The sequence below is a fragment of the Tubulanus polymorphus genome, chromosome 6 (genome assembly GCF_964204645.1).
Source record: "Tubulanus polymorphus chromosome 6, tnTubPoly1.2, whole genome shotgun sequence".
Taxonomy (NCBI): Eukaryota; Metazoa; Nemertea; class Palaeonemertea; order Tubulaniformes; family Tubulanidae; genus Tubulanus; species Tubulanus polymorphus.
In genome coordinates, this window is record NC_134030.1 from 14,263,452 (window position 1) to 14,287,626 (window position 24,175).

The window sequence follows — 24,175 nt, forward strand, 5'->3', positions numbered from 1 at the left end:
TAGCCGCTTTTTGTGATAAATTTGAAATTATTGATCACAACCAATTTGGATTACGGACAAACTATTCAACATCAATGGCATTAACTCGTACATCGTATAAAAGATAACAACGATTGGAATATTTTTGGATTTGTCTAAAGCTTTCGATACAGTGAATCACGGTATACTTTTGGAAAAACTTAACCATTATGGTATTAAAGGCACGGCACTTAATTGGTTTCAAAATTACTTAGAAGGTCGCAAACAAACAGTTCAGATTAAAGATATCAAATCTACCGCTTTAGATATTGATATTGCAGTACCACAGGGCTATATTTTAGGTTCACTATTTATATTATTATATAAATGACTGTACTTGTGCATCCAATGTCCTAAAGTTCATTTTATTTGCTAATGACACGAATGCTTTCTATATTGGTCATCTCATTGACCGCCTGAACGATACAATGAATATTGAACTTTCGAAACTTGTTTGGTGTGTGCCAACAAGTGATCAATTAATATTAGTAAGACTTATTATATTATATTTAGTAAAACTTTTGTTGGTAATGCAAAGATTTATATCGACGATCGTGAAATTGAACGTGTCCATACTACTAATTTTTGGGGGGTTTTAATAGATGAAAAACGGTCATGGGATGATCACATAAAATCTATATGTAACAAATGTCACGTTTTGTTGGCGTTTTACATCGTGTTAAACACAAGTTGTCTTCCAATTCTTTACGTACCTCGTATTCATCCTTAATAGAGCCATATCTTCAATATTGTGATATTGTTGGGGGAAGAACTTCCGATTATAAACTGCCTCCATTAACAATCCTACGAAAACGTGCAGTCCGTTTGGTCAGCAAATCCGATTGTTTAGAACACACTGATCCTATTTTTGCTCAGTTAAATATACTAAAAATTAAGAATATGAACAAACTCCAACTAGCTATTTTTGTACATAAATTCGTCAGTTCAAAATTACCTAGAACCTTTAACAACTATTGGAACTTCAATTATCAAATTCATGCTAAACCTACGCGTAATAAATTAAAATTAAGATTGCCTTATTTTAAAACTGTAACTAGAAAATCTTCTGTTAAAATATCCGATCCCCTATCAGAATCAATTCTAACAATACAAAGCGAACCTGCCCTTAAGCGTACCTGCATTAAATCATTATTCAGCACTTGGTAAATTTTCATTCTATACAAACCTATGTTAATGTATAAAATGTGTAAACATTTTTTGTTTCGTTTCGCCTTTAATTACTTGTGTGCATGATGTGTGAGTGTGATGAATGTGGTGTGGGGTGTGGATGCTTCTGGGTGATATGGCCTAGACAGACCGTTTCAGTCTCTCCGTAAAGCCCCATTATACTGTTACATTTTTCTTCGTTTAATCATACTTATTATATCGTCTAATAATGTGACATTTTACTGAAAATGAATTTCAATTTCAACAAATAAAACTTTTTTGTAATGAGGTTATCACATCTCTTTTAACCTTGGGCTTTTTTAACAATAAATTTCATTTAATTAAGCAGGTGATATGTGACGCATACGTGGCGTATAACGAAGAGGTAATAAAATTTAAGGAAATTGATAGCTTACGCTACGTTGTCTAATATTCCCAAACTGGCTGAAACACCCGGTTTTCTCAACTAATATTTAGAAGGTCCATTGACCTTTTGTACAATTTCAACTGTAGATATTGGTGGCAAACGGAGACTTCACTTTAGGCATACTCTTAAACATAGTTCATTAATGAGCCAACTAACTCATAAGGCTGATATTCAAACCCCTAACATAGATACATGCCGTAGTCTGTCAACAAGTTATAACAATAAGTTATAACCTTGTTTTTATTGTTGATATGATATGATCTATTTTATCCACAGGAATTTTCATAATTAAGAAAATACAGTAGAAAATAATTGGTTGACACCATGCAAGCTTAAAAGCTGCACTGCCGCAAGTGCTATGACAAGGAACCCCAGTGAAAAAGAAATGTACAAAAACAAATGAATAAGGTGCGGTATTTTGTCATATATAAATCATAGGAATTTCAAAACTACGAAGTCCAGGAGAATCTGAAAATCCATGGCTTGTTATGTAAAACCTCTCAAAGGTTTGACGTTTTCATTTCATGATTTTATTTTTTTTATTAGTTCTGAGAGTAAGTTCTGTTAGCTCTTGGTGGCAAAAATTGTAAACACTAGATATACACAGCTTGATATTTTGGTTATTAGGAGGGAGATAGGTGTTGGAATTAATGTGGAGAATTCCGTCCACTCGCTCTTAGCCGTTTAGAATGACTGGGAGAAAATGGGAAAAATTGCATTGAATTTTTCCCCATTCTATTAATCGATGCACATCACAGGGAAAGCCCTTTAGAAGGGTATAACTTGAAAAGCCCTTTAGAAGGGCTTTACCAGTGGTGTCCTTATCAAGAACATGGTTGTGATTGTGCTGCCATGTGCTAGTGAGTCTTGCCATACCCATGCCATGTATATCATCAAAGTCGAACATACCTAGTACTGCACAGTGGACCATGATTTCATCTTTATCAGCTGTTTATACGCTATTGCAAACCCGAGAACAAATCGATTTTCAATAGTAAAATGTCCTCAGTTGATCCTACTGGACACACGGTCCTTTATTTCATAGTAATGCCCCCCTTAAAAAAACGTTTACAATAATAACGACATTGCAGTGCGCACTGAATGATTCGGTTCGGGGAATTGTTGACAGTGATTTGGCTGCATTATCATACGTCTTCGAGCGCGAAGAAGATGTTTATCTTTGAGTAAAATAAAGGTAAAAATCTTTCACCCCGGATGTATCACTTTTTAATGCAAATGATCGATTGCAAATTTAGAAAAATTGATGAAAATGATACGTGAGGGGATAGATTGGTGATAAGATCTTATATGAGACCATATTTTCTATAGAGATATGTATATATCATAAGCTAAATCAGATGTGTTAGTTGAACTTCATGCTTGATTTAACTCACACTCTCGGTGCACCATTAGTCAGGTAACAACTAGACCTTCAGGTGAAACATTATCCAATAATACAGAGTACCCTCACTTACCACCGACAGCTACAATGCTGTATATCTATGTGTATCGCTATACTACTGCCCAGGTACGTAGCGATATGTGCAGGTAGAATTTGACACAAGATAATTATACCGTTATAAGTTTGGTTTACTCTGCAGTCAGTTATAGCTAAACTCTATAGGTTCTAGGTTGGTGGCTTCAGTCAACTCATTTCATTTATATGCGTGAGTTTCATTTTCATCGGACCTACAGTTCACTGTACGTTAAGATTCAGTGGGTTAAACTGTGGGTTAATTAAACGACTGGAACCAAGTCCACATTTTTGATCCCAGAAATAGTCTTCTCACATTTTTGCATTTGTGCATTCGATCTTAGTTTGTTTCTGGTCCACAGGTGGGTTGAATTGTCATCATGACCTCACGGGTTTCATTTGATTGGGTTTATTTTGGCTACGCACTATCCTTGGAAGAATCTAACAATTTTATTTTATTTTCAAATGTGGGGTTATGAAAGGGTAGGGATAAACCGAATGAGCAAACGCAATAGAATCTGCTCAGGGGAATATGCTAGTCGCGTAGGCCATTTCATCGCAGTCTTATTATAATTTCCTTTAAACTCCATAAAATGGTGAAACTATTCTTATTCAAAAGGTGCTTGAGTGAACTTCGCGCTTACATAATTGAAGAGGGGGCTTAAATCAACTGTTAGTCGAAGTCGTATAACTCAGTAAAGTTTCAAAATCGCCAGGGTATGATGTCTCTCACTGCGCTGTTGATTCGGCGTTTTGATTCAAATGATTTATTATGATTTATTTATAGTTGTCGAATAAACACTATAATCTGTGTAAACTGTAGATAAATGAAGAAATCCCACACTTCGAATTTGAAATTATATGATCAAATTTATTATTACGAAACCCCAACGTTTCGGCTGTTGACTAACAGCCATCACCAGGTGGAATGACCAGAAAAACAAGTAACAAAGCATATAAACTCACAGGATCTAAAATAGAAGCAGTGTGTCAAAAACCAGTATTTAGCTGATTCCACTATGTGTCTCTTATGAATATCTTTGCAAGGATAAATAATGTAATCTATATTGCTGTTGCTGTTGCTGTTGCTGTTGCTGTTGCTGTTGCTGTTGCTGTTGCTGTTGCTGTTGCTGTTGCTGTTGCTGTTGCTGTTGCTGTTGCTGTTGCTGTTGCTGTTGCTGTTGCTGTTGCTGTTGCTGTTGCTGTTGCTGTTGCTGTTGCTGTTGCTGTTGCTGTTGCTGTTGCTGTTGCTGTTGCTGTTGCTGTTGCTGTTGCTGTTGCTGTTGCTGTTGCTGTTGCTGTTGCTGTTGCTGTTGCTGTTGCTGTTGCTGTTGCTGTTGCTGTTGCTGTTGCTGTTGCTGTTGCTGTTGCTGTTGCTGTTGCTGTTGCTGTTGCTGTTGCTGTTGCTGTTGCTGTTGCTGTTGCTGTTGCTGTTGCTGTTGCTGTTGCTGTTGCTGTTGCTGTTGCTGTTGCTGTTGCTGTTGCTGTTGCTGTTGCTGTTGCTGTTGCTGTTGCTGTTGCTGTTGCTGTTGCTGTTGCTGTTGCTGTTGCTGTTGCTGTTGCTGTTGCTGTTGCTGTTGCTGCTGCTGCTGCTGCTGCTGCTGCTGCTGCTGCTGCTGCTGCTGCTGCTGCTGCTGCTGCTGCTGCTGCTGCTGCTGCTGCTGCTGCTGCTGCTGCTGCTGCTGCTGCTGCTGCTGCTGCTGCTGCTGCTGCTGCTGCTGCTGCTGCTGCTGCTGCTGCTGCTGCTGCTGCTGCTGCTGCTGCTGCTGCTGCTGCTGCTGCTGCTGCTGCTGCTGCTGCTGCTGCTGCTGCTGCTGCTGCTGCTGCTGCTGCTGCTGCTGCTGCTGCTGCTGAATCGGTCCTCCGTATTATTATGTGGAAACTTCGACGTACATAGTCATAAAATCAGTTACAGCAAACCTCCAGCTTAAATCTCGAACCACAAAATTGCCCCCTCTTAATAGTGAAGGTGATGATTTGAAAGAAATCATAGACTGGAAACCCGAGAAAAGGGAGCAATTTTCTATAGCACTTGGAGAGGAAAGCATTCTTAGCGACAATAAATAACAGAATTAAACCAGCAAAAAACAATTTGAAATAAAAAAGTTAGTTGATGTTACAAAAGAAATTGAACATAAAATATTGAAATTAGAAACGATAAAAACTAAATATGGAGATACAATATCAGCAAATTTAAGTTACTGTAGTGTTAGTACAACGCGAGAATTTTAAGTATTTTACCTGATAAATGGGCTTCATTGAGTACAGAGGAATTAAAAGATTTAGAAGGATTTAATATAATCTATCATGGAAAAAATGAACACGATCATCATGATTTAGAAATTGTTGACTAAATAAAAAACAAATAATGAAAAATAAAATAATGAAAAAAATAAAAATAATGAATATCTAGAATCAGAAATGACTTATCTGGACAATTTAATTGCTCCGCATAGATAGACAAAAGTAGTGAGATATTCAATTAATTAAAAATGAAATTACTTTTCTGCTTTTTAGCGAACCTAGTTGGTCTTGTGCCAATATTGCTAGAAAGTGATGTTAACGAGCTACATTTTGAAACGGTGATAGACCCGGTCGTATTTCTTGTTGCAGATTATTCAAATAGCCTAATACTCGCTATTGTGCGAATTTCGTTGCGATGTGATTGATCTAAGCTGTAAAATTTTAGATAATTTGAAAATTTCCTTAGCTTTAATATAGTTTGACATGACCTGGAATGACCTAAGTCATGCATAATCATTAGCAGATGCGCATGCGCTTAACACTGTGTAGAATGACAGGAGGATCCTCGCTAAAATAGATCCATTTTGTAAAATATCAAGCTGTGTATTGACGATTACTGTTAAGAAAACAAATGGCGGAAAAGCACGTTACATTTTTATGCTTTGGTCACTGACTCTTGAAATAAGAGTACCGTCGACGTCAAGATACTCGAAGAAACCGTAGCGTATTAACTTCCACCAGTCGTCGGGTATGGTACATGTACGAGGGAGGGAGGTAAGTCTTCAGTTTCTCCTGATGAATTAACGAATCACAATGTATATCCAATAAAAAGACCTTCATTTTTTCATGACTGGACCTCGTTTGTAAAAAAAATGCCTGCTGAATCGGAATACAAACTTCTTTCAGCTATATCGTTTGCTACTATAGGTTATTAGGAGAAAAAAAATAATCTTCCACCCCTCCACTTTTTACTCAATGGATTTGATGGCCTTGCGATTGCGCAATACCGATTAATGATGGCAGCACCAGCTTGCCAATTGAGAACTCTCCACATTTGCGGCTGTCCCTGAAGCTATTTTAATAGCGAATGTGCGATTACTGAATTATTTCCGAAAAAAGTTATAGAACATAATTAAAGACCTGATTTAGCGATATGAACGGTGGGTTTGAATTGCTTTGTCTTCTTATCTGTCGCTACAATGCGTGTTTGTGCATGAAAACAGTTTCTTCAATGATTTTGATAGAACATTGCACAGGCGTTTAAAACATTTCTTGAGGGTGGCCAGGCTGAAATTTCGAGATGATACGAACGAACTTGTTATTTAGCGTAATTTAGCAACTCGCGATATTTGGTCATTTATTAGTTTGCTAGGGCAATGGAATACAGAAGCATCAGTAAAACATACATTTTCTCTTTTTTACCTTCAGGGCCTCTTGTTTAGGTAATGATCTGGCGAGTAGCAGTCATTAAACTTATAACAAAAATTACGACGTTCACGGGAAACCAAAACCTAGATACATGTACGACGGAACATCTGAACTATTCAAGATTCAAGTTATTGTAAAAAAATTAGCTTGTTATTTTGCAAAAAAATAAAACATTTTATTTTATATATATGAAGTGTTACCTCTCCATCTCACAGTTCTTTGTCAACTAAGCTTTGATTATTACCCCCCCCCCCCTCCACCCCAATTTCAAATGCAAAGTTCAATGTTACCACAGGATTGACTGGTAAGATAAACAATACCAGACTTAATCTCTCGATGAGATCTTCCTGACCAAGTACTTATTGGGACCAGGTCAGCAGCTACTTCTTTGAAAGCATATTTCGCTTTCTTCCTTTACTTCTCAGATTATCAAGTTGGGGAGCTTCTGGGCCATTGGTCCTTTATTTTCTAAAATATTAATCCATTTTTTATAGTGAACTTTGGAATTTCAACAGTAGTAGTTTCCGAATCATTAATATGATAAATTTTATTTGATTTTTATACCAACTACACCCAATCAAAATGAATAGAATTACAAATCCAGCTGCAAAATATAGATATTTATCAAATATTCTATTATCAGAAGGAGTAGAAATAACAATATTTTCACCATTATCATTAACATTTTCATTATTTATTTTTTCTTTTTTAGCTTTTTTAAATTCTTTTGATTTAATTCCTAATTAGATAGACCATTCAATTTGTTTCTGAGTTCTCGGTTTTTTCTTCACAATTAATTCCTTCAATTCTTCCATTTCGCTCATTTATTATACATGTAGAAAAATTTTTACTTTCAATATTTGAAAATGTTATAACTCCAATTGATAATAATGTCATAAATCCACCTAATTGAAATGATAAATTTCCAATCCATTTATTTAATTCAGTCATAACTAAATAATAATTTTTTAAATCGAAATATAATTTATTTTCATCTTGAATTGGTAGCATATATTTACGTAATTTACTATAACCTTTTACTACATTTTCTGATATCGCGTCATTAATTCTAGCTATTCTCGCAGTTTCATGAATCTTAAATAATTTAATAATTTCATCTGATTTCATTGTATCTAATTCATTATAAGTTAAATTTTTACTAATAAAACTTTTACATTTCCCAGATGCAATTAATATTTCTAAGTGATGTTTGCAATAAATATAATATTCACAATTATTGTTTGTAGTAATATCATTTAAAGCACCATTATTATCTGGTGTTAATTTTGTTTCTGTTATACCCAAATCATCCAAAGTTTTTTCAATTGGAACATCACTATTTTTAGATTTTCCTTTCTTTTCACCTCCCATTTATATAACAAAAAATTAATTGTGTTGTTGCAACTGATATTTAACTAGAATGTATCTAAAAATATACTAGATTAACAAGCTAGTTGAAATATTATTGTTTCTATTTGATTTTTGTTTCAACTACCAATAACTAAAATTTAACTAGAATGTAACTAAAAATATACTAGATTAACAAGCTAGTTGGAATATTATTGTTTTTGTTTATTTCTTGTTGAATTTTATTTGATTTTTGTTTCAACTACCAATAACTAAAATTTAACTAGAATGTCACTTAAAATATAATAGATTATCAAGATAGTTGAGTTTCGATAAATTCATATTTAAAGGGGTGTTGTAATCGAAATAGTAATTTTGACCATTTATTATTTTTCAATTTATCCATATATTTATTGTGTAAATCATGCGGAATAATATCAGTAATTGGTAAATCAGGGTTTCAGGCCAGAGGGCGATAGGGCGACACACCACTCATCACCACAAGTAATTTATTTTCTAATAAAATGGGAGACAGTGAGTACCAGACAGAAAAAAATGATGTTAATGAAAATCAATATTATTGTACATATTGTAAAAAAAAAAATTGATAAATCTCATAAAGCACGACATGAAAAAACTGCAAATCATATAAAAAATGTTATAGATTTTGAAACTCCAGAAAATTCCAATTAAAGAAAAGAACGATTAGAAAATATGAATGTGGATAAAATAAGATGTGAAGTAATGAATTTATAGCAAAAAGGAATTATAAAAGACATCTCGAATCACAAAAACACCATCAAAATTTGAGTAAAAATGTTTTAGGAACAGATTATTTTGATGATAAACCTCAACAAGCAAAAAACCAGTTTCAAAAACTAAATCTATTTCAAATAAACCTTACATGGAAAATGTTAGAAATTATATCGATTCACTAGAAATAAAAGATACAATTGAAATTTTAGAAACATTACGCAGTAAAATTGGGCCTGCAGCTATTATATTTAGATTTTTTAAAGGAGCAACAATAGAAGATTATAGTAAATTTATTGAAATCATGGAAAAAATACTAGATTTGGTAACAGATGTTGAATATCCAAAAATTAGTATTTCTGGAAAAGTAAGTTTTATCAAATCAGAAGAAAAAATGGATTATAATATTCAAACATACTCTGAAGAAATAATTTCAAAAACACAAATAAAAGAGAAATTAGAAAAAAATATTTCATGAATTTAAACGTCATATTAAGGAAAGATATTTTGAGAGTCCTGGTTTAACATTGAATGAAATTATATTTTTAGATTTCAATATTTATAATACAAAAAGGAATAAAGCATCAAAAAGTAAAACAATGTTTAAAAATGATTCAAACTTTACCACAGAAAAGGATATTTAAGCAACAAGTTATATCAAATTACCATTTACAACAAAAGCAGTAATAAATGTTCAAAATGAAGATAATAAATGTTTTCTATGGTCAATTATTAGTTGCTTACATCCAACAGAAGAACATGTTTATAGAATAACAGATTACCGGAAATATGAAACATTATATAAAACTGATCAATATCCTGTAACTATAAAAATGATACCTAAAATAGAAAAAGTTGATAATTTAAAAATTAATGTATTCGAATTAATGCAATTACCAGAGACAAAAGGTGAAAACATTAAAGATTATACATTTTAACAGAATATTATGATGATGAAAATGTTATAGATTTGTTATATTACAAAAACGATGAAAATGAACATTATATGTGGTTAAAACAAATAGATTTATTCTTTAGAAGAGGAAGTGATCATCATAATAAAATTTATCTATGTAGAAAATGTTTATCTAAATTTATTACTGGGAATGCGTAACTAAAACATAAAGAATTATGTGATAATAAAGATTTTTGTAAATTAATAATGCCAACAAAAAAAGATTGTCAGTTGAAATTTACTAATCATAAATTTAAAAATATTGTTCCATTTGTAATTTATTGGGATTTTGAATCGTTGAATAAAGAATTAACTGATCAAGATAGAAAAGAAATATATAATAAAAAGCAATTTTTAAAATCAATGGATTAAGGAAATGAGCTAAATGAAGATATAATTCAAGACCCACCAATTATAAATACAATTAAAAAGGTTCATCAAAGAGCTGCTGCTTATGGAATTTATATAAAATCAAATTATCCTGAATTATATGAAAGTCAATATATTTCTTTTAGAGGTGAAGATGTAGTTAATGATTTTTGTAATAAAATAATTGAATTAGAAAAAGATTTTGCAAAATTATTAAACAAAAATAAATGTAATATCGTTATGACAAAAGAAGATGAAATTGATTTTAATTATGCAACTCATTGTTGTTACTGTGAAAAACGTTTTTATTCATTTGATAAAAATGTTAGAGATCATGATCATTTAAATTCAGAATATCGTGGAGCTGCTCATGAAGATTGCAATTTACAAGCTAAGAAAGTTAATTTCGTACCAATATTATTTCATAATTTATCAGGCTATGATACCCATCTATTTATAAAATAATTATCAGGAAAATTGGGCGCAATTAATCAAGAAATAGAAGAATATAATGCTATGAATGAAGCAAATGTAAGAAAATATGATTTTAAACTATTAGCTAAAACATCTGAAAATTATATTTCATTTCAATTTGGTTGCATTAGATTTTTAGATTCTTATAGATTTCTAACAAGTTCATTAGATAATTTAGCAAAAAGTTTAGTTGATAATGATTTTATAATGACTCGACATTATTCCCCAAATGAACAAGATTTTAAATCATTGACATATAAAGGCGCAATTCCTTTTCATTTTTCGCAATTCATTTTATAAAACACATGATGATTTTAATGTAACAGAATTATTAAAAGAACAATTTTATGATCAATTAAAAGAGGAGTATGTGAAAGATGAAGTGTTTAATAGAACATAAAATATTTGGAATCACTTTAAGATAAAAAATCATGGTGAATTAGTAGATTTATACTTAAAATCAGATGTTATGATATTGGCTGACATATTTGAAAATTTTAGAGAAGTTAATTTAAATCATTTTAATGTTGATCCCTGTTATTGTTATTCAAGTCCTGGTTTAACTTGGCAATGTGGTTTAAATTATACAAATGTAGAATTAGATTTATTAAAAGAACCAGACATGGTTTTATTATTTGAAAAATCAATTAGAAGATGAAAATGATGATAAAAGTTATTGGGAAGTGCAATTATGGGTTTAAAAGATGAAGCACCAATTGGTTATTTCTTTGTAGTTGATTTAGAATATCCTGATAACATAAAGTTTAAAACAAGAAACTGACCATATTGCCCAGAACATTTAGCCGCAGATGATAGTTATTTAAGTGAATACCAGAAGAAAATAAAACCGAAAGATCATGATTTTACAGAAAAATTAATACTTAATCAAAATAATAAATACAATTATATTGCTCATTATAGAATGTTAAAATCTAAAACAAGGAATGAAATTAAAGAAAGTACATAGATATATTGAATTTAATCAATCGAAGTGGTTTGAAAAATATATAGATTTTAATACTCAACAGGGAACCATATCAAAAACAGATTTTGAAAAAGATTTCTTCAAATTAATGAATAATAGTTTTTATGGAAAAACATGTGAAAATATTATAAATAGAAATGATATTGAATCAGTAAATAATTCTGAACGATTAAGACATTTACAATCAAGTCTTAGACAATTAGGAAATAAAAGATTTGAAGATTATTTAACCGCGGTAAAATTAAAAAGAACGTCAATGAAATTTAATAAACCTATATTCATTGGTTCAACTGTTTTAGAAATATCAGAATTATTAATGTATGATTTTTATTATAATGTTTTACAACCACTCTTTGGGGAAAAGCATATTGAAATATTGTATTTTGATTCTGTAACAGCTGATACCCCAATATTATAAAAATACAATAACCAAATATTAATTAGAAGAATTTCAGAAATAAATCCAAAACAAAATGAACTTTATATTTCGTATGGTGAAAAAGAATTAATACAAATAAATGGATTAATGGATGTTTGGACAAGAAATGGATGGAAAAAATTAAAGAATATAATTACACATAAAACAAATAAAAAGATTTATAGAGTTGGAACTAAATTAGGGTTTGTAGATGTCACTGAAGACCATAGTTTAATTAAACAAAATGGTGATGAAATAAAACCAACTGATATAAAAATTAGAGATGAATTATTACATAAAAGATTTTTCCAAAGAATGAATCATATGTCATTTGATGAAATAATTGATAACATTTATAATATAGAACCCGACACATTTGAAGAAAAAGAATATTTTATGAAAGGTTTTTTTATGGGAGATGGTTCAGCAGGTGTGTATAATTATGTTTGGGGTAATAAATATTGTTGGTATTTATGCAATCAAGATTTGAAATTGTTAGAAAGAATAAAGAAATACTGTGAAGAAGTTTATTCACATAAAACATTTAGAATCATGGATGTTATGAAATCATCAGCAGTTTATAGAATACTCGTGAATAACCCCAAAGATTTTGCTACAAAATATAATGATGAATTCCACATTCATGCAATAGTGAAAAGTAATACTTCAACCAAAGAAAAGATAGTTCCAGATTATGTATTAAATACAAAATATAATTTTAGCAAATGGTTCTTCATTGGATTCTATGCTGCAGATGGCACTAAAAAATTTATAAAGTATAAAAAGATAACCTTTGCACAAAAAGGAAAAGTTGCTATATCAGGATTAAATATATTATGCAATTCATTAGGTTTTAATATGAATATTGAAGATTGATTAAATCTAAACCAAATTGCTTTAATTTAAGCCATGTAGAAAATGAGTTAACAGAAGAAGTTAAAGATTTATTTGAAATATATAACCCATGAGATTACGTTTATGATTTATCAACTGAAGATGGAACATTTAACTGTGGATTTCCATTAAAAGCCAAAAATACGGACGCCTACATACTGAAAATCAAGACAAATGACATAACAAAAGACTTAAAAACATTAAAACATCATTTTGACTTCAGCAATTATCCAAAAGATCATGAACTATGTAGCAATGATAATAAAACAATTCCTGGTAAATTTACAGATGAATTAGGGAGGATGAAATGATTGAATTTGTTGGGATAAGAAGTAAAATGTATAGTTATAGAACAAAAGATCATGAAGCTAAAAAGTTAAAAGGAATCACAAAGCATGTGGTTGACAAACATATAGAATTTATATTATATTAAGTGTTTACTCAACTCAATAGTTATGAAACATAAAATGAATTGTTTAAGATCACGCGATGTACATTAATGAAGTTGAAAAAACTAGCTTCAATCCATTCGACGATAAGAGATATATTTTGGATGATGGAATAAAAACATTACCTTATGGCCATTAAAAGAGAAAATCAAGATCATCATACTCGAAATCACTACTGGTTTCTTCATTTTTATTTAATTGTTTAGGTTCTTCCATTTCATTTTTCTCATTTAAATAAAGTTCTATATTATTCCACATTATCATCTAGCTCTCTTTGTTTCTTTTTGTTCGTTAATTCATCAAATGGAATTATAATATCGATGTTTAAAAAATTTACAATCTTATTTAAACAGAATTCATAATTAATTTAATCTGTTATTTTATTATCCACATAATATTTTAATATGTTTGTGAATGTTTCTTTTATATTTTTCATATCTTTTTTTGTTAATTTAGGTTTTTCATAATAATCGTTTAATAATAAATATAAATACATTTTCTTATTTTTTGTGTCAAATATTAATGGAATAATTGTTTTTATAATATCTTTCTTAATTATTTCACCATTTTTATTTTCTATTATTTTCATTTTTTCAATCCATTGCTTATATTCTGGTGTATGATCTTTCATAGAAAATATCTTAAAAATTTCATCTAGATATTTTAATGTTAATTCTATAAGAATATCTCTAGTTTTTCCATCACCCCATTAATTTCTTTGCCATCCACATTCATTACAAAATATCACAGAATCTTCTTGTCTTAAGTACTCATAAATACATTGCGGGCATTTTTTTATATCTTGGTAATAGATCTTCATTAAGTTCTTGGTATTTACTTACGTTTTCTTCATGTTTTATTGTTCTATTATGTAGATTTGAATTACTTGTTGTAATAATCAATTTACAATATTTACAATAATATGTTTTTCTTGCTAATTCATTATATTGTTTTTCTAACTTTTCAAGTGTTTCTTTATTATCTGGTAACGTTTTCTAATATTTTATTTTTTCTTTCATAAAATTCTGTTTCAAATTTACTAGAAATTTAATCTATATGTACTTTACGAAATTGACGATTCTCCCAATCTTCTATATTTTCGGGGCTATATTTTATTCGACAATACTGATCTTTTATATTATTCTTATCATAGAATAAGAAAGGTCTTTTCCAAATAATTTCAGGTTCAGTTTCAAAAGAATTACTATCAATTTCGTTACTATCAACATTAACCATTGAATCATTAATTTTACACTTCTCTGAATGTTTTTTAACATAATTTCTTGAGAATAATTTATTACAATTTGGGCAGTTTATTTTAGGGGGTTTATAATTTTCATCATGTTTTTTCATATGTCGAGCCATATTACTTTTTCTTTGAAGTTCACCAGAAATTTCACATGGTATCTTCTCATCCATTTATTTAGGAAAAATTTTATTAGAATTAATTTTTAGTGATGCGAAGTATTTTTTGCGTTATGAATAATGGGTGAATTAAAAGAATATAGAAAATTTGTTGATTCAAGAAGACTTAAAAATTATAAATCTCATAATTTACTTGTACAATTAGATAGAGAATTTAAAAATTGTGTAGATTTAAAATTAGTAAATATTAGTTTATGTAGTTCTTTTTATAATATAACTGATAAATCTATTGATCATAGAGGTTTTGCAGTTATTAATAAGACTAAAAATAAATGGTATCCCCTTTATTTAAAACCAGGGTTATATAATTTAGATACATTATCACAAGAAATTAATAGAAAAGACTGGCACAAATTAGGTAGTGATTCCGAATTTAACATTAGATTTTTAAAAAGTGATAGTTCTTATAAAATAAAGATAAGGTTAACTCATGGTGAAAAATATAAATTTTTAGTTAAAAAACCTATAGCTAAACTGTTAGGAATTACACCAGATAAACTTTATTCAAATGTTGATGCTACACCAAACTTAATACCTTACACACATTTCTATATTTATTGTTATTTAATTGATCCTACAAACACATTCGAAGCAACTAAAGAAACAACTTGTAATTCCAGTATAATAAATATTTTACCATTGAAAAATGTTAAACTATTTGGAACACAAATAAATTATAATTTAGCTGAATGTGATTTCAAACCTTGTATTTCACGATTTAATGATTTCAAATTAGAAATTAGAAATCAAAATGGATACTTAATTGATTTGAATAACTTTCCTGTGATATATGAATTAGTTATAAGATGTAAAGAATAATTTTTTCACTATATAAATGAATATAAAAGTAGGACCGAGTATATGTTTTGGATTTGATTTTAAACGTGAGAAAGAAATGAAATTTAACATTAATGATGTAATAACACATATCAAAAATATTGCATTTTCTAATGAAACAACATTCGAGTATGAAACAACAATAAATAAAGAAACTTTTAATGTAGAAAAGATAACTGATTTAATTAGAGGGTTATTAACATTTTATGAATTAGATGAAGATTAAATTATTGATGATATTAAACAAATAACAACTGAAATATATAAAAATGAAACTAATAATATTATCAATGTTGAAATAATTATAACTAAGTTAACTAAATATTTTGAAGATAGTAATTTTTTTTATTAATAAATGAGTGATAATAAGTGGATACTAACTGGATTATATAATGGTGCCTTACTATCAGTTGGAACTGTTGGTTATTCAATGGTATTAAAAAAGTATTTAAAATGGGAAGTGTTAATGTTGATAGATTTATATAAATGATATTTTGAAATTAACATGAGCAGTAACTTTATCTAATTTAACAATTGATTTTTTGGAAAAACAAAAATATATTCCTCCCATATAAATGCATAATTTTTTTGCTAAATAAATGGCTTCTGCAGTTATAACTATTATAGGATCGGCAATTGTTAACGCGTTAGCATTTACTGGTGGTGGATATTTATTTAAACATATTGATAAAAATAGTTCATTAGGAGAACAAAGAAGAGATAATTTAGCGTTAGAGAAATATAATAAAGCTGCAGAAGAATATAGAGAAAAGAGGCAAAACTATATGGATTACATCAATAAAGAATTATATAATCAGAAAATTACACATAGAGATTTCCAATCAGTCGATGAAGCTATGAGTTTATATAACGCAGTAACAAATCGTGAAAAATTACATCTATATAAACCTAAATTGTCAGATTATTATACACGAAGTAAAGAACAACAGAAATATGAAATGATTTGGATTTTAGGTGGAACAGTTATTGTATTATTTGTTGCATATATTTACTAATTAGTAATTTCTTTTCTAAATAAATGGTTGATGAAGTTGATAATATTGATATTATTCCTCATGATATAAATAAAACTAAATTAAAATTATATTTGGAAAAACAAATATTAGAATTTGAAAATGATTTTAAAGTTAAAAAGAAAAAATATTTAAAAAGTAAAATTATATACTATTTTATTATAAGTAGTTCAGTTACAATTAGTCCTGTAATAACATTTCTAGCATTATTCTCACCATTCACACCTTTGGCTATCTCAATTGGAACTTTAGGTTTAAGTTCAAGTGTATTAACCGGCAGAAGTTCAAAATTAAATATAAAAAGTAAAAAGTCTAAGTTAAAGAAAAAATAAAATCTTATATAAAAGAAATTAATGAATTAAAAAATACCTTTGGTATATAATAAGTTTAAATGGTAATATAACAGTTGAAGAACAAGATGAATTATTAAAAGAATTAGTAAATTATTAATTTTTTTATTATATAAAAAATGGTAGATAGTTTTCCAAAAGCTTTCCAATACAATAAATCAATTAAATATAATATTCCAGCAATAAATTTTAGTAAAGATATTTCATATAGAAATGAAGTTTTAAATTCATTAATTGATTTAGATATTTATGTTACTAAAACTAATAATTTTAATGCAAAGATGGAAAATATATTTCATGTATATTTAATTAATTTAAAAAAGATGAAAGATGAAAAACAATGGTTAATAAAATCTAATATGAAGTATTGGCAGAACCAATTACTTTTTGCATTTTATTATGCAACAACAGGATGTGGAATAAGTTGGAATGATCATTTGAACAATTCTAAATATAAATTAATTCAGAGTTTATTTAGATTCCATACTTATTTTCAAATAAGATTAGTATTAAATGAATTAGAGACTCCTTTGCCAGGATCTAGATATTTTAAAGAATTAGATAATAATATTAACTCATCAAAGTTTTATAAAAATTTGTATTGAATTTAATATAGATATAAATCATTCTGATTTTAGAACAAAAATTGGAACAATAAGATCACTTCCTTGCCCTAAAAATGTTGCAGCATATTGTAGACTTCCCATACCATCTAATATTTTTTATAATATCTATAATCATAAATTAGGTTATGTTTAAATAGAAACTAGGGATTTAGAAACAATAAATTTCAATCAATTACCGAAATTCTATGATAATTTAAAACAAGAAAACAATAATGGTTGGGTTTATTTCATTTTAGAAAATAGTGAAGGTTTTATTAAATCGGATATGAAAAGAATAAATCAATCAATTAGAACTTATTTGATATGTATCCTAGGTGCTCAAGTTGAAACAAGATCCCCGATAATTGGAAATTTAAATACATCATTTGATACACAAAAACAATTTAAAGTTTTATTTGAAGATTCCATTCATAATGATGAAAATAGTTCGGTTCCAGAAAACATAGTTAGGTACCAAAATTATATAGATAAATCTCATGTAAGACTAAATTATTGTATAGGTCCTCATTTATTAATTATTTCCGATGATTTAATATTAAAAATGGGAAATATGATTGGTTATAATAATTTGATTAAAACTGCAACAATAAATAATAAGTTTGGATTAAATGATATAAATAAAAAGATTATTACTACTCCAAAACTAATTAAAGGTGAAAAAATTAAAAAACATATTCAATCAACAGAAACTAAAACTAAAAATAATAAATTAAATAATTATTCTAAAATAAAAGATTACAATACATCAGAAAATATAAAAACTGATATTATCCAACATGATGTGATTAAAACTAATAATGATAATAAATCCCATGAAAATACTAAATTAGCTATAACTTGTATAGAAATTGTAATAGGAGGAATATTATATTTTAAATTTTTTAATTATATAAATGGATGTAGAAGTGGGAGAAGATGGATCCTTTTGATGAACCTGGTATAACTGAAGAACAACCACCTGATTTTGATGAAAGAAGTTTTAATGACGGTAATGAGCCAGAATATAATAATAAATTTGCAGATAGTGGTTTTAATGATAATATAATAACAACAGGCGATTTTGATAGAAGAGCTGGACGGAGAATAAATATTGAAAATGAAAATCCAGATTTAGTAAGACAGAATTTAGAATATAATGAATATAAATAATTTTAAACCTATATTTGAAAAATCTGGATATAATATAAATGATAGCGGTGCCAGTTATTAAGTACAAGAATTAAAATCTTTAGATGGTGAATATTACTATCATTTGAAAGATGATTATTATATTAATATCACTTATAAAAATCAAAATAAAATATTAGCAGAATCAACTTTGAGTAATTTTGAACCATCTACAATTAAAAGAATAAGTAATAGTAATGAAATAGAAAATGTTACACAAGAAGAAATAAATCAAAATAAAAGAATATTTAAACAAAGAATTAATGACATCGAAACAATCAATAATAATTTAGAAACAGAAACAACTTCTGAACAGAATATAACTTCCAAAACTAGTAAAATTAAATCAAATAAAGTTCCAATTGAAAACTTTTACCGAATGGGTTACTAGATGCAACAGATCAAGAATTAGAAGGATTAGATATATTTTCTGGTAAAACAATTAGAGAAATTATTAGTATAAGACTTGCATCTGATAAAAATGCGCACGATAAAAGTATAAGAGATTTTAAAATTAGAACTTTAGAAAAAGATAGAACTGATAAAATAAAAGAAATAAAACAATTAAAATTAGATAGAGATAATACAGTTATTAAAGAAATCAAATTTAAAAAAAGAAATGCATATTTAGAAAAAGAAAAAGATGATTTAGAATATAACATAGAATTTCAGAAAGAAGAAATTGAATTATTAAAAAAATCATATGATTATAATATTAATTGATTAAAAGTTATTTTTAAAGATTTGTTGATAAAACCAAAATCTGAAATATCATTAAACGATAGAATAAGATTATTATTTAAGTTAGAAGGTATAAACATTCTTTCAATTCTAACAGCTGTTACTATGTTATTTACAACAATTGGTTTAGCAATATCAAATTCTTTGAAATCTACTCCTACTCCCAATAAACCGGATAAACCCCCGAATGATAATTCTATACAAGATAAAGTTAAAGATGGTTTAAAGAAATTAGCAAAATATTTATGGGAACTATCTAAAAAATCTGCTGCAGCTTTACCCGGAATTATTGCAACAATTGTTGGTTTTGTTTTAAAATCTGTGGGGAATATTCTTAACTTTGCTGCTGAACATATTATCTTATTTTTAATTACAGTTGTAAGTGCTATTATTTTTGGGTTAGTGAATATGATCAAAAATAAATGATTAATTTTTTTGTTAAATAAATGAGTGGGAGTTATATAAATCCTTCTAAGAATTCTAGAATATCTAATGCTATTAAAGCGGAGAGATCTCATATCATTACTCATAACCCTTCTAATATTAATCCTGATGAAACTTTATATGTTAGAATCCCGAGATTAAATCAAAATACTTTTTATGTTCCAAATAGTATTTATTTATCAGCTGATATAAAAGTAACTGGTCATGATAACAATTATGTTGTCGATAATGTTGGAAGATATTTGATTGAAGAATTAACTATAAAGATTGGACCAGAAACAGTTTTATCATTAGATGATTATAATTTATTTATGCATTATAAAGATTTATGGTTAGCAAAAGAAAATAGAAATAATATGATATTTCAAGGCATCCAATCAGAATACCAAAATAGATTAAGATCAGAAGCTAATGATGCAGTAGTAGATAATTTACAGATTTAGTACAGATAATTTGATAAAAAAGATTTATGGAAGCAAATATCAAATTCCATTAGAGTTTGAATTGATAGATAATAATGCACCTTTGTATAAATACGCAATTCAAGAAGATATTACATTCGAAATAACATTTGCTCCTGTTAATGAAATTGTGCTATCTAACGTTGTTAAAGATATGGGTTATAAATTATCGAATATATGTTTAGAATATGATACAGTAACTGATGAAAATATTTCAAGCATAATTCAAACTCAATACAATCAAGGATTTTCATTATTATATGATTATATTGATAAATTTAAAACTGTAACTATTAATGCAAATGATGAAATAATTAATGAGAATATTAACTTCCCAAGAAGATCTATTAAAAGTATGTTAATATTTTTTACCATTGCAACATATTGTAATGGTGCAATAAATGATGATAATTATTATAATCCTGAAATATCAAAGGTAGAAATAACTATTGAAGGTATAGCTAATAAATTATTTTGCCAAGGAATGAGAATGATTGATCAATGGCCAGATATTAGAAAACATTTTATGAATGAAAAAGTAAAATCATCTGAAAATTGTAATATTAATCAAAATGATTATTATACCGGCAATAAATATGCACTATGGTTAGATTTTAGAATAACAGAGGATAATTCATTACATGGTTCTGGGAAAAAACGACATAATACAAAAGATGGAATACAATTATTCATGAAAAAGAAAAAAGGAATCAAAGATTTCAAAATGCAGATTTATATTATATCTGACGCCCGATTAAATTTTATAAATTTTCAATTCGATAGTATTCAATATTAGAAATATAAAGTTCAAATTAACGATATATAAATGGGGGATAAAAAAAACTCGAAATACTGAAGAACAATATCTAAGAAATTTATATTATAATCCTGAGAGTTCGGTTGCTTATTCTTCTGTAAAAAAACATATGGAGTCAAGTCAAACACGATCACAACAATTAGATAAGATAATCCCACAAAATTGAGTTAAATATAAAGATATAAATGAATTTATGTTAGAACAACCAACATATACAACACATAAAAAAATTGTTAGAAAATATAAAACTCGTAAAACAATGGTACGTTATGTAGATCAACAGTGGCAACGAGATTTAATTGATATGAAAAATGTTAAGAAAGATAATGATGATTATTGGTGGATATTAAATATAATTGATATTTTTAGTCGTTATGTATGGAGCTTCCCACTTTACAGAAAAGATGCTGTACAAACATCAAATGTTTTAAGAAAATTTCTTTCGGATGATAAACTAAAACCAGAAAAAATACAATTTGATGATGGAAAAGAATTTGATAATTCACTTGTTCATGAACTCTTAGATAATCATAATATTAAATATTTTTCAACATAATCGGATAAAAAAGCAGCAGTTGTTGAACGATTTAATAGAACATTGAGAACAAGAATGTGGAAATATTTTACAGCAAATAATACTTGAATGGATTGATGTTTTACCAAAATTGAAAAAAGGTTATAATAATTCTTATCATTCTTCTATTGGAATGAAACCTATTGGTGCTAGAAAATCTGAAAATGCTGAAATTGTTTGGATTAATTTATATTGAGCATTTCTTGTTTTGGTGAACCTAAATTTAAAGTAGGTAAAAATGTTAGAATTTATAAGTATAAAAAGATATTTGACAAAGGATACGATCGAAATTTTACTAGTGAAATATATAAAATAAAAAAGGTAATAATAACAAAACCATGTGTCTAAAATTAGAAGATTTAGATGGTGAAGAAGTTGATGGATATTTTTATGAAGAAGAATTAAGTTTAAACTACTGAAAATCTAGAACAAGAATATAAAATTGAAAAAGTATTAAAAACAAAAACTGTTAATAGAAAAAAATATTCTTTAGTAAAATGGGTTGGATGGCCAGATAAATTCAATGAATGGATAATTATCGAGTAAAATTAAAACTATATAAATGAATAAGGAATTATTTATATTTGAGCCTCATAATATGTTAATTTCTGGTGTAACAAATTGTGGAAAAACTAATTTTATATTGAATTTATTAGAAACTATCTATAAAAACTATTTTGATAATATAGTATTATTTTGTCCAACATATGAATTTAATCAAACTTATGATAGAAATATAACTAGAAATAATAAATTTATTGTATCAAATCCTAAACAGTAAAAGAAAATTTAGATAATTGTATTAAAATAGCAATTGATATTTATAAAGGATCAAATACATTATTCATTATAGATGATTGTGCAAATTTACATGATTCAAAAATTAGAGATAGTGAATTATGTTATTTAGCGTTCTCTGGATGACATTTTGGGATAACAACTTGGGTTTTAAATCAAAAATATAAATGAATTGTTAAAGATTTTAGGGAGAATATTAGATTTTTAGTATTATTCTACAATAAAGATAGGAAATCGATGAAAAATGCGCTTGAGGAAAATGATATTATTCCACATGATTTACACAATGAATATATGGATAAATTAAAAAATAATAAAAGATCAAAATTAATATTTCGATTACAACGCCCATTTAAATATGAATTTGTTTTAACTCAACTAGCTTGTTAATCCAGTATATTTTAGTCACATTCTAGTTAAATTTTAGTTATTGGCATTTCAAACAAAAAAAAATAAATAAAAACAACAATATTTTAACTAGCCTGTTAATCTAGTATATTTGTAGTTACATTCTAGTTGAATTCTAGTTATTGGTAATTTAAACAAAAATCAAATAAAATTCAACAAAAAATAAATAAAAACAACAATATTTCAACTAGCTTGTTAATCTAGTATATTTTTAGTTACATTCTAGTTAAATTCTAGTTGAATTCTAGTTGCAACAACAAAACTAATTTGTTGCTTATATAAATGGGAGGTGAAAAGAAAATAAAATCTAAAAATAGTGATGTTCCAATTGAAAAAACTTTGGATGATTTAGGTATAACAGAAACAAAATTAGCGTCAGATAATAATGGTGCTTTAAATGATATTACTACAAACAATAATTATGAATATTATCTTTATTGCAAACATCAATTAGAAATATTAATAGCAACTGGGAAATGTAAAAGTTTATTAGTAAATATTAAACTTATAATGAATTAGATACAATGAAATCAGATGAAATTATTAAATTATTTAAGATTTATGAAACTGCGAGAATAGCTAGAATTAATGATGCGATATCAGAAAATGTAGTAAAAGGTCATAGTAAATTATGTAATTATGTGCTGCCAATTCAAGATGAAAATAGATTATATTCCGATTTAAAAATGATTATTTAGTTATGACCGAATTAAATAAATGGATAGGATATTTATCATTTCAATTAGGTGGATTTATGACGCTATTATCAACTGGAGTTATAACATTTTCAAATATCGAAAGTAAGAATTTTTCCACAATAAATGAGCGAAGTGGAAGAGGTGAAAGAATTAACTGTGAAGAAAAAACCGAGAACTCAGAAACAAATTGAATGGTCTCGGCAATTAGGAATTAAATCACAGCAATATAAAAGCTGTAAAAGAAAAAATAAGTAATAAAAATGTTAATGAAAATGGTGAAAATATTGTTATTTCTACTCCTTCTAATAATAGAATATTTGATAAATATCTACATTTTGCAACTGGATTTGTAATTGTATTCATTTTGATTGGGTGTAGTTGGTATAAGAAATC

The 24,175-nt window shown here is 27.7% G+C and overlaps 1 long non-coding RNA gene across 1 annotated transcript in view; it reads left to right on the top strand.

Moving 5' to 3' along the window:
• The window catches only part of LOC141907458 (uncharacterized), a 28,739-nt gene extending 21,794 nt beyond the window's left edge, over positions 1 to 6,945 (top strand). Inside the window, exon 4 of the long non-coding RNA XR_012619491.1 lies at positions 6,759 to 6,945. This is a non-coding gene — a long non-coding RNA (uncharacterized LOC141907458). The remainder of the gene's footprint in view (positions 1 to 6,758) is intronic.
• Positions 6,946 to 24,175: the final 17,230 nt, after the last annotated feature.